General features: G+C 45.7%; 1 long non-coding RNA gene across 1 annotated transcript in view; it reads left to right on the forward strand.

Annotated features, from left to right (window-relative positions):
• The first annotated feature begins 5,308 nt into the window (after nt 1–5,308).
• Nucleotides 5,309–12,999, forward strand: part of LOC130543553 (uncharacterized) — a 34,900-nt gene continuing 27,209 nt past the window's right edge. Inside the window, exons 1-2 of the long non-coding RNA XR_008958992.1 lie at nt 5,309–6,257; nt 7,243–7,455. This is a non-coding gene — a long non-coding RNA (uncharacterized LOC130543553). The remainder of the gene's footprint in view (nt 6,258–7,242; nt 7,456–12,999) is intronic.

Genomic DNA, 12,999 nt, shown 5'->3' on the forward strand with positions numbered 1-12,999 from the left:
GCAGCAGTGCTGGAGCACCGCAGACGCCCTGAGGAAGTAAGAAGACGGCTACTCTTTCACTTCCTCCTTCCAAATCTGATGCAAAGCATTTCTTGTTGCCAACACTAACCTGGAGCCCGACAGGGAAGGGAATTCTTAGAAACACAGTTCCAGTTTAGCTGAGGTCACAAGGTATAAAAGCCACTGCGGTCTATTCCTTGCCAACTCAACATTCACACACCCTTTTTTTTTTTTTTTGAGAGAGAGATAAAGAGAGCTCGTGCGTGGGAGAGTGGGGGGTAGGGGCAGAGGGAGAGGGAGAGGGAGAACCTTAAGCAGGCTCCATGCTCAGTGCCGAACCCCATGCAGGGCTCACTCTCGCAACCCTCGTGACCGGAGCGAAATCAAGAGTCTGGGGCTTAACCGACTGAGCCACCCAGGCGCCTCACACACCCTTCTTTTATTTATGTCTAACATTCAAATACACACAATGGCAACATTGTGCTTTTGCACCTGTTTCTACGCTACCTGAAGCACACTCCCCGTCCTGCGCAAAGCTTCTAGAGTCCTCGTGTCTGCTTCGGGTGATGTCAGTTCCTCTCCTACCAAAGTCGCACTCCCCCCTTTCTGCTAGTTTGTAACTTAAATGCTGAGGTCTACAAATTAATTACCAGGAACACATCTCGTGTTAAATGGGAGGGGTCTGCGAGGATAGTTAGTCTCTTTAAACAACCAAACACATTGACCAAAGCTAGACTCAGTAAAACTTTCTTTGGGCTGGGACTGTGGATGTACTAAAGTGATGACCGTCCCTGAAATCAAGATGACAATTTCGGTTTCTTTTAATGCCAGCGCATTTATCCTGAGAGGAGTGGGGCTCCCAGCCACGCCTGAATTGTGCTGCTGCAGTTTGGCCTGGTGGCGTCTGATGGACTTGTGCGCAGCAAAGCCCCTAGACATCTACTTACCTAGGGCAACTGGAAACTCTGAGGGAGAAGCTTTGAACAGAGGCCCCCTCCACCCCCCAGAGGTTGAGAGAAAAAGAGGAAGGGCAGTGTCTGCCCAGCCCAGCCCCAGGGTTTAGAGCTGACCTCCAAAGATAAGGAAAGGGCAGTCAGAACTGGTAGAGGACACATGTTTCCGGCAGATACAATTCTGCTTTGGGACCCAGGTGGCAAAGTGTGGCAGACAGCTGGAGACGAGGCAGTCTCTCTCTTTCTTAGAGAGCATCCTGAGTCACTGACACAGATCACAGTCCTATTTGGCATATCTAAGGTCTGTGGGTTTTGGGAGGTTCCTGGAAGCTGCCTTCTGGTCAGTAGCACATAGGCCTTGGGGACAGAGAGAGCAGAAGGGGAAGCACCAGGCCTTCTCAGGTCTGAAGGAAGTGACAGCATCAAGCAGGCTGGAGTGGGAACACAGGTCTGAGATTCTCTGTGAAATACCTCCTGGGGACTCAAAAATAAACGGGGGCAGGGGTTAAGGGTGGGGCAGTGAGGAAGGCGGTGTAGCACAGGGTCTTTGTGCTGATGGAACAGTTCTGTATCCTGATTGTGGTGGTCCGTTACATGAATCTACACGTGATACGATTGCATAGAAACACACACACACACACACACACACACACACGCACACACACACACACACACACACACTGAGTAGACGTAAAACTGGGGAAATCTGTGGATTGTACTAATGTCAATGTCCTGGTTTTGTATGAGATGTTACCAGAGAGAGAAACTAAGGGAACACATGACCTTTCTGGACTCTTTTTGCAACTTCCTATGAATCTATAGTTATTTCAAAATAAAAAGCACATAAAAAGAAACAAAACTGGGGGAAATCGTTGAATCACAATCTTTAGGTCTGGGCCTGGACAGCACTGTTTTTTCTGTGTTTTGTTTTTAGCATTCACCGGATCATCATAATTGATTCAGGATTGAGAATGATCACTTCATCTGAAACTGTGAGCATCAGATTTTGAAATTTTAGTAAGGACATATGGTGCATATGTGACATATAATGTAATATCTCTAGATGGTTCCGGGGCAGCACCCTATATTCAAATATATGAATATTTTTTCAGCAAAATGTATGAATATTCACACCAAGTAAGATAAACAACAACAGCAATAAAAGAAACTGGTGGAGACCTTGAAGAGAGTGTCCAGTTCTTTCCTTTGTGCAGGGGGAGGGGTGGAGAAGCATGTATAGAGTTATAGAGAGAGATGTTTGTCCCCATGAAAATTAGAAACAATTAGAAGCAATCTAAATACACAACTTTGTGGCCTTTTGCCTCCTTACATTGGAGAAAGCAAGAGGGGTCACCAGGAGCACCCAACAAAATTCAGGCAAGGTTCTCCTCCTTGCCACGTCTGCTCAAACCGGCACAGTCTGACCCGGAAATACAGCATCAGTATGTCCTGCCAGTGTTCCCGTCATTAAGTTGGACACAGTGAACTTCCTTGAATGGATCATCCAATATATGACCTTACCACAGAAACAATGCCAGCTCTGTGTATATAAAATAAAAATACTTCAATTGTGTTTATAGCTATACAGATAGATATGAAAATGGTTATGTAAATTATGTTATAGATGTATTGCGGAATATTATACAAGAACGGATGTTGTGTTTTAAAGCCATAATGAAATAGAAAATTTTCATTATATAATATTCAGTGAAAGTGGGTTTATTCCGATGAGTAATTTATAAAAAATTTTTATTTATTTGACAGAGAGAACACAAGCAGGGGAGCGGCAGGCAGAGGGAGAGGGAGAAGCAGGCTCCCCCTGGCTCAGTGGGGAGCCCAATGCTGGGCTGGATCCCAGGACCCTGGGATCATGACCTGAGCTGAAGGCAGATGCTTAACTGACTGAGCCACCCAGGCACCCCTTGATGAGTAATTTTTTAAAAGAGGAGATACATCAAAGTGTTAATAGTGAATATCTCTAGATGGTGGGAGTACAGGCAATTTTCATTTTCTCTTTTATGTTTTTTATTTTAAAATGTTCTACAATAAACAGACTGAGTTTTGTCATTAGAGATAAAATAAGCACTGTTAATTTAAAAATATGTCAAGTAATGATAATGTGTCAAAATATGCAGACAGCTAGATTATAGTTGGTTATTTTCTTAAATTATGTCTTCAGACTATCAAAGTACTTAATTAATAAGTTATGAAAGTTTTGGGAACACTACTTAACAATGTAAATCTATATTGAAATGATATAATAGAGAAAATAACCTGTCAGGATTTACTAGTCCTTTAAATGCATATACTTATCTTTTGATAACTTTAATAATGTTTATGTGTTGCACAGTGCAAGTTAATTTGAAATTTGTCTTCAGTTTCTAGATTTTAAGAAAAACAATCTATGTCCATTTTAAGTGAGGCAAAACCATAAAAAGAATACAATTAGTTTTTCTTGCAAGCTAACTATATGCTAAATACTTTTCCTTTTTTCTTTTCTTTCTTTCCCCCTTAATCCTTACAACCCCCTCCCCCTATGAAATAGGCATTAATATCATTAATATCACCCATTTTACAAATAAGGAAACTGAATCCCAGTGAAATTTAAGTCATAGAATTAGGCTGCCTGACTTCAGAGTTAGGACTTGTAACACTGCAATTCTCCAGGAAAGAGGTTTAGATTGCCCTGGCATGGGGAATAAGATAGAATAGGAAATTCCACACGAAGAAGAGCCTTTGACCAAGCTCTATGCAGAAATGGATGGAGTTGGAAGGCAGGTGGAATTTCTCTGTTCGAGAAAAGCCAGTCACAGCCTGTGTCAGGGCCCTGGCTTTTGCTTCCAGACCTCTTAAATGACTTGGAGAAGATGAGCTATTTACTCCATTGGGAGAATTGTATGAGGCAAAACAGAGGCTTTCCAAATCCTTCAGCTTACTGGGAATCATGCTTTTCTTTAACATCCTTTTCAAATGACTCAGGCCTCCAACCCAAATTACAGGGGGAATTAAGCTTCCTGCCAGCGTGTTCAAAGATTCCTGAGACATTTACATTTGCATGGCCTCCCTCCAGTTCCTGGTCAGGTCAAATTCTTGAGTGGTCCAACATTGTCCTGCCAGTCATGGCTACTGCCATCTTTCTACCCTCCTTCCCGTCATGGTAGACATCACTCCCTTTTCTTGTTCTCCAAGCAACACCTACATCTGTTCATTAATGTTATGGTAGGTGGTGTCAGCACGTCCAGCTGACTTTCACGGAGGTAGCAGAAGGGAAGTATGGTTCTGTCTAATCCAGCACGAGAACATGCCAGTAAGTCAGCACCAGACAAGTTTCTAACAGGTCATTGTAAGTATCAAATCCTGCTCTCTCTTCCCCGGGTGGCCTCCTCTCTCTTCAGCAACTGTTCTCTTTCTTGGAGTTCTTGGGCCAGTTTAGCAGATCTCCGTTATTTTATTATGCCAAGCAGGTCCTGCTTTTTTTTTCATCCAGTTCCTGGAGCCCGTCCTACCTAATTACAGGAGGGGAGATGCATGCAGCCATTCTCCTCTCCAATTTGGCCTGTGTGATCATGGACGAATTATGGAGCCATTCTGAGCCTGTGAGGATAGTAATTGCATTTCACATCCAGGATTATGGTGGTGATTCAGTGAGCATACTCACTTAGCACAGGGCTCGGAGCTCAATGCCTGCTCATTAGTATTTTTCTTTGGCTTCATAACTTCTGGGGACATTCAGCCTTGTTTTCTCTCCTGCTAGGTAGTGGATCCCCACTGGGTACCCCCTCTTGGCCAGAGGGAGATGAGGACTGTCCATCAGAACTTTCACCTCTGCTGTGACTGGTCCTCTCTTACTGTGGATGGCAGGGAAGAATCTCGGTGCTCTGAAATCAGCCAGGTCTGCCCTAGCCCAGGATGAATGCGGAGAGTGGAAGCCACAGCTACCGTGGACTGTTGGTCAAGTGTTTGAACTGGGTGATGACCCCACAGGAGATCACAGACGGTCATATGGCCCTGGAAACTTGGGGAAGGGACTGATGAGGGCAGCTCAAATGCACGGCTCGTGGTTTCCTCCGGGGAGAGGCTGGGAGTGGGTGGGAGGGAAGGGAATGACCATGAGGGCAAGGAAAAGAATTTCGAGGGTCAAACTGAAAGTGAATGTGACACTGAAGAGTGTTATGGATGAGATTCGGTGCTTACAAAAGACACACAGAGATGTTGGCCAGGACTTTCATACAAGCAAGAACGGACAGAGGAAGAGCAGAAGCTCAGCAGTGGGCGGAGAGGACGGGAGGCACACGCACCCGCGGCAGGGTAAAGGGCAGGGCAACCCGCAGGAGGTTCCTCTGAGTTCAGCCTCCACGCTGGTGTGGCCCCTCGAAGTCTGGCACACTCCTGGGGTCCCACTCACTCCCAGCCCTGACACTGGGGTGTGGTGCCCTCGCCCAGGGCCCCTTCCTCTTGGCTGCCTCCTCCAGGACAGGCTAGTGGTCAGACCGGCCAGTTCCTGTCCCTCTGCTCCACCCGAGACGCTACGCCCGGAGCACTGGTTGTCTGTGTCCAGCGAGTGTTTCACAGGATGCCTGCTGCAGAGGGCCTGTGGGAGGCAAGGGCTCCGCAGGGCCCCTTCTGTGCTCCGGGAGGACACAGAGCTGGCTTAATCTCTAGCTGATGGACATCTTATCCCCTGAAGGAGTAGGGTACTAGGTGTGGGGACCCTGAGACAGAATGTCCCATCCCTCAAAAAGCTTCCCAGTCTGGGCTGCCTGGTGAAGTTGCCCACCTGGGAGTAGGCAACGGAAGGAAGCCAGGGAGAGACCATTCCTCCATTCTCAGCTGCCCCACAGGCCTAGACCTGGAGGTCAGACAGAGGCTTGGGCATCAGCGGCAGAGGCAGGCTCTGGGCATCAGTGGAAACATCGGCCACTGGCAGAGAGAAGCAGCTCTGGCAGGGGATAGGGCCATGCCTGGAACGGGCAAGGCAGCCACAGCCTCTGGGCCCCTCTGAGCCCATCCTGGATGCTGCAGGGTGTGAGGTGGTACTTGGCTTTCAGGAATGATGTCAGTGGATGCCCAGCCGGAGACTATATGCATTTTGGTGCTGTTGTTGTTGTTGCCAGTATTATGGGGATCGCATTGTCTGACTTTGATGTCTTAGGCTAAAGGAACCTAGGGGAACACATGATTCAAAATAAAAGTTGATTCATCCTTCCAGGTCAAAGAGTTACAAGTGTCAAAACTCTCAGCAAGATCTGCCAGTGATGCCGCGACCACAGATCTCTACTGAAATTCCTCTTTGCAAGTCAAGAGGTGTGTATATTTTTTTCCAGCGGTGGAAATACAAATGATCCAGTCTGGAAACCTTGGCTGTTTTTCTGAAAACTGATTTGTTTGCTGATAAATGATTACCCAGGAGCTGGGGTGGAGACCCAGAAATTGAACTGCAAAAATTATTAAGTTTCCTCTGTGCAGACCTTTGTGCTAAGTGGTTAGGGAGCGGCCAAGATTGGGGGGGGGGGTGTACAGACTTTCTCCATGAGAGTTTATAGGGTAATAAAAAAGACAGGAAAAGCCAACATGAGCACATTTAACTGTAATAGACAGGACCTATGTTACTCACACGAACCATGGTGTGATTAGGACAGGGTCAGAGATGCAGAGGAAGACTTCTTGAAGGAGGTATTTAAGCCCTGGTTTGGAGAAGAGGACCCGGGGTCTGGCAGGAAGAAAGGAGGAGAGCAGCTGGCATTGAAACTGTTCTCATGGTGTTTTTCCTGTTGCTCTTGTTCTCGTTGGGCTGGTGCAGAGCAGCTGTGGTGCAAGAGGCAGAAGGATATTTGATTTAAGAAATGAAACAAGATCTTCCAAAATTATATCAGAAGTTTTGCTCAAGTCAGGGTCAGAATCAGGGTTTGGAGATGTTTGGAAAATTGTTAGTTTTATTCCCAGGCCCTGATGCTTCAGGGGTTGGATATTCCACACGAATATTTTCTTTCTCTGCACATGCAAATGATAGATTTCCCAGACAAATAGTTCAATGATTCTGGCCCCTCAGGTCTCAGATGGAGAGGATCTTGTATTGCCAGTGTGGGCAACGAGGAGCCATCGGAGGACTGGAAAAAGAACAGTCAGATAATCCTATTTGTGTTCTAGAAAGAGAATTCTGTCAAAGGCAATATGGAAACACTTAAAGCTCTGCTATTATTATGGTTGGGTATTAATTTTGAACTTTCTCTTCCTAAAACTCTTTCCTAACCCTCTCACCCACCTTTCCTCTCTTTGCTGCTTTGAGCAGGTTAACATGTGCTCATTGCCTCAGTGAAGGATGCTCAACGGAGAACAGAGATAAACAGGCCCATTTTGCTGGCTTTTGAGTTTCTCAAGCCTAAGCCCTGAGAGTGAAGGAAGGAGCCCATATACACCAGAGATTTGGGAATACGTGATGCTTCATTTGAAGGTCCTTGTCCCCAGACCCTGCGTTTCTCTGGTGGAGGAGATGGCTTAGAGGGTAAGTAAAACTGTATAGCCATTAAGGGATTCTTGCAGGTGGGATCTTATGTTCCAGGTGCATGGGAATGGAACCCATTGATGGAATCCATCAATTAGTCTGAAAAGGGAGAGAGGGGGACCTGTTTCTTACTTCCAGGGCAGAGCCCCAGGAAGGTGGCAAGACCGTAGAGAAATGCATTTGGGGTATGCCTGGGCAGGCAGGGCTGTAGAGAAAGCCGCACAAAGTTCTCCAGCCGCAGCATGGATTGGGAGCAACAGAACAACTCCCATGCTGCCAAGAGGGAAAGAAAAGAATGGCTGGCTTTTAATGGGCTTAGTAGGTGGAAGTGAGGGCCAGCTCAGCTGCCCTGGGCATGGACAATGGTGCCTCAGCAGACGCCAATGTGGACAGATAAGTGAAGTCTAGAGGCCCTCATATTATGCTAAGTGAACATCAGACAGAGAAAGACACATACCACATGAGCTCATTTACAGGTGGAATAAAAAAACCCAAAAAACGTAACAGCTAAGCTCATAGATACAGAAAATAGATTAGTGGTTGCCAGAGGTGTGTGGGGGGGGGTTGAAATGGGTGAAGGCGGTACAGACTTCCAATTATAAAATAAATAAGTCACAGGGATGTAACGTACACTTTGACGACTACAGTTAATAATACTGTATTGCATATTTGAAAGTTGCTAAAAGTGTAGATCTTAAAAGTTCTCATCACAGGGCACCTGGTGTGGCTCAGTCGGTTAAGTGTCTGATTCTTGGTTTCAGCTCAGGTCATGATCTCAGGGTGGTGGGATTGAGCCCCATGTTGGGCTGTGCTCAGTGGCAGTCTGCTGAAGCTTTTCTCCCTCTCCCTCTACCCCTCCCCTGCTCGCATTCTCTCTCTCAAATAAATAAATAAATAAATAAATATTTAAATTCTTAAAAAAAAAGTTCTCATCACAAGAAAATAATCCTGTCACTGTGTGTGTTGATGGAGGTTAACTAGACTAATTGTGGTGATCATTTTGCAATGCATACAATCATTACGTTGTACATGTGAAACTAATATAATGTATGTCAATTATACCTTTAAAAAAAAGAATAAAGAGAAGAGAAGACTAGAGGTGCTCAAATGCACAGAGGCACATGCAGACACACACACACACACACGCACACGCACACCCCTTAGTGCACTGGAACAAAGATATAGCCATGAACTAATTGAGATAAAGTTCTGATGCCTCTGGCGAAATGAAGGCTAAAATGGAAACTGAGTGTGTTATAGAAAAATAGAGAAAAATGTACATATCTGTAGACTAAGGTTTGTACCTGCTATTGTGTATTGCTACATGAAAAAGATTTTCTTCCAGTTAATTTACCTGGAATTCTAATTGAATTCCTAGAGGATTTTAGCTAGAACCCTGGGATTTTTTTTTTTCTAAGTAGGCTCCATGCCCAGTGTGGAGCCCAACGTGGGGCTTGAACTCATGACCCTGAGATCAAGACCTGAACTGAAATCAAGAGTGGGATACTAACTTAACCAACTGCGCCAACCACGCGCTCCAGAACCGTGGGGTTTTTAATGTCATAGCTGTCAGTACTGATCCTGCCTTTTGGGTTTAATGGTCCATTCCTATGAATTCTCAAGAATGTTGAAAAACAATTATTAGGGTATCCCAAGTTTATGCGAAGCATAAGGAAAGAGTTGGAAAATAAGAATGTGGTGGATCATGGCCAGGCTGGCCCATGGAAAGCCCCTAAGTGGATGTGAATAGAAAATTCTTAAGTCCTGCAACGTAAGAGCAGACAAAGGGAAGTTCTTAACATGTAGCATTGGCAAAGAGAAAAGAAACATTGCATAAATATTGTGCAGTAAGTATTTTGGAATTCCAAATCTGGATATAGGCCTGGGAGAGGTGCTTGTGAAATTATTGCCTGATGTCGTGATATAAATTGTCTTTGGGGGCTAGCATGGCCCTTTCAGTGGGGAGAAGATAAAAGCCAGGGAGGCCCTTTGTTTTGGGCTCCTGGGCTTCGGCTAATTCCTCACCGCAGGGGCTACTGCCCACAATGCCATCCTAGGTGTATCCAGTTAAGGAACATTCAGGAGCCCTGGGAGTCTGGCTGGTATGCTGTATTCTTGGCCATTTATTTTTTAATACTCTATCATGAGTAATGTAATTGTGGTGATCATTTTGCAATACATACGATCATTACATTGTACATGTGAAACTAATGTGTGTGTGAAGAAGTTAATCCTAACCTACTCTAACTCTTTGGGGTGGTTTAACTCATGGATAAAACAAGTAAACTCCTTCTAGTCTCTGTCAACAATTTAGGGTGCTTTATTTGCATAAAAAGTATTGGAAATAATTTTTGATTTAGTAGAACCTGAAGATTTCTTGGTATGTGTTTGGTTAGGAGTAATATGATAGGACAAACTGTCCCATATGAATAAGAATAAAAATCAGCAAGCCTGATAATTATGCTGTCAGTGTAGGGCTGAGGGTTAGAGCCCACTGGTGTGATGTCTCAAAGGATAAGACCTCTCTCCCCTCTCTCTCCACCATCTAACCATAGGAACCCCGTTTCTGTGTGTGCTTCAAAAAGCCTGCCTCCAACGTTTGAGGCTGGGGCAAGAGTGAACATGGAGACCCATATACCACATATCTAAATATTTAAAAGCTGTAAATCTGGCTTAAAAAAACTATAATATAGAATATTTTCTATCCTCTTGCCTTGAAATTACGTAACTTCAGAGGGACCTAGAATGCCAAGTGTGAATAAAGAATTCTTGGACCCCTCACAGTTCTGCCTGTTCCCTGAAGTTCCCTTTCTCTGCCCATCTATCTCACACATTAAAGACACCCTAGCCCATATGTCCAATTCTCTATGAAGAATTGTCCCCTTAGGCCTAGGGTTGAGCACAGCCGTGGGATATTCCATCCTCAGTACTCAGACCCCAAGGAGAGGCCTGTGCAGAATCTGGAGATGGGTTCAGGACCCTTGGTCAGGGAATTCTGGGAGCCTGAGTATCAAAGAATGTTCTGGAAGGTGAGATATGGGCTTCGGGTGGATACGTTTCCTGGGCCCCGTGACTCATCACTCTGTGGGAGAAAGGGTGCCCCCCGAGGAGGACCAGATAGGTCCACCTTAAGGGTAGGACAGGGCCTAAGACAGCAGCTCCTCTTGCCTGGGTGTTTCTGCTGATTTTTGTTGGGGGTTGGGGGAAAGGTTGCAGGAAGAAAAGAGAGGAATCTCTTCTGAACCACAAATGAGTTTTTTAAAGATTACTTTTGTCTACTATCTAACAAAGTCCCCTGCATTTGATGACATTAGGCATGAGCTGAGACTTGCGTTTAGGGCAACAGCTCCACGTGGCAGCAGGCTTGTCAGGGTGGAGACATACAGCATTCACCTAGGTACAACCCTGGCAGGTTACTACTATTTTCTTTCTCCTTCTTTTTTTTTTTTTAAGTTTTTATTTTAATGACCCGGTACTCAAGTTACTGCGATTTTCTATGGTTGGATTATAACTTCTGGATGCAGAGCCAACCACAGCCCAAGAGTTCTGTTTGCAACCGCTCACACCCATGCTGGACTTAGCTTCTGCTGAATGACCTTTGGGTCCACTAAGAGTTTCCCTTCCTCCCCCCTAAACTTGAAAATGGAGTTCTGCAGGGAGTGGTAGAAGTTTATGGATCTGAGGTCTGTCTCTCCCAGTCCACCATGGACCTTGGGCAAGGACTCCCTTCCCACTGGTCATTGAGCCATGAGGCTCAATGGGTGGTAGCCTCATCCAGCCGCAGCAAGGGGGCTGAAAATCAAGGTAGGTGAATGTGACCTCTGTTAACTCAAGGGCTTCCAGAAAACCGCAATAAGCCAGGAAGCCACCATATTCTCTGGGAGGCGACAGGGGGAAGGGAGAAAGGTGGGCCTAGGAGTCAGCTATATGTTAGACTCAATTCTGCTGAGAACTTACCAGTGATCCAAATCTCTTTTCCTTTCTAGGTGTCTGTTTCCCTACCTGTAATATGATGAGTGTGAATGAGATGATCTAAAGTCCCTTCTAGCACCAGAATTTTTAGATTACCTTGCTCTCCTTGGTTAAGGTGACTTCTAAGCAAAAGTAACATTCCCCTGTTCTCCTTTAGCACAAATGGAGTTCGTTCTGAAGGCATGATGGGCTGCTGTGTCCTGGAGGGGCCCAAGGAAGGGAGCCGTATCCATGTGCCCTGGGTCAATAGGAGAGGAGCACTTTCACCCTCTTCGTGACGGGCCTGGACTGCCCCGCTCAGCCAGGCAGTACTCCTCCAGGCTTCAGTGAACAATTTCCTTCCCCCTCACATTAGTTTAATTGAGCTTTCCTTTCTGTGTCTGCATGTCAGTTGGTATTCAGTGAATCATGTGGTTTATAGATGTATAGATAGAATTTGATTCTAGAACTCCTTTCCAGTGTGACCTCTGTGCCTCTCTTCAGCTCCCTCCTTTTCCAGGAAAAGTCATTGAGAGGTACAAGAAAACACCTTGAGAGGGAAGTTGCTGGAGCAAGCTCTTCTCAGCTTTGATGTTCTGTCTGGTGCCCAGTTTGTCCCCTGCTCTTAGAGATTGTTCCAGATCTTACTGACTCAGCCACTAAGCCCAGAGGCAAATACAGCCTGCACAGCAGCCAGACAAAAACATCATCCAGCTTTCCTTGAGTGTGTCACGAGGCTCACAAGTTCATGGGGGGAGACTGAGTGTCTTCTCTGCTGGAAGAAAGAGAAATTTCCACAGCCTTGTTTATGTGTCTCAGACTGGCAGTTGTGACCTTGAGGAGACTGACAGGAGATTAGAAAGAAGTCGAGTCACCCATTGGTTGACCCTGAGCTGCTGTCCAAAGGTGCAGAAAGAAGTCTAATGTCATGTGGTCCCTTTTCTTCTGGGCCACACCCCACCTTCCTCATCAATTCTCCTGCTGACCCTCCCTCCTTCCCCCTGCCCCTAGGTCAGCTCAGGCCCCACCAGTGTTTTTCATCACAACACATCTCCTCCCCAAGTCCCATGCCTACGCTCCCTTGAGAGTATGTTAGGGTGCTGTTTGCAGGACTGTGGGTTAAAGACCCCTGAGGGCCTCTCACCTGACCACAGGAAGTGAGCAGTCAAAGAAATTGGGGCGTTGTCTGTTTTCCAGGAAGATACTTTGGTGGGATTGTTTTTTGTTGTTAATGGTGGCAGCCTCTTTTTGACAAAGTTATGAAGATCAAGTTTATTTCAGCCCCTGGCTTCCCTTTCTGAAAGATCTTTTTCACTGACTGCTCTAGCACCCCCAAAACCCAACTCTTCCCTGTGAAAACCTCCTTCCATGAAATCCCCATCATCTCATCCCTTCTTCCTTCCTTTTTTTCCTTCTTTCTTCCTCTCTCTCTTCCTTCCTTCCTTTCTTCCCTCCTTTCTCTCTTTCTTTCAGATTTTATTATTTTTTAAAGATTTATTTCTTTATTTTAGAGGGAGGGAAAGAGAGAAAGAGCACATGAGTGGGGGGAGGGGCAGGGGGAGAGACTCTTCAAGCAGACTCCCAATGATTGCA

Source organism: Ursus arctos, unplaced genomic scaffold (genome assembly GCF_023065955.2).
Source record: "Ursus arctos isolate Adak ecotype North America unplaced genomic scaffold, UrsArc2.0 scaffold_13, whole genome shotgun sequence".
Classification (NCBI taxonomy): Eukaryota; Metazoa; Chordata; class Mammalia; order Carnivora; family Ursidae; genus Ursus; species Ursus arctos.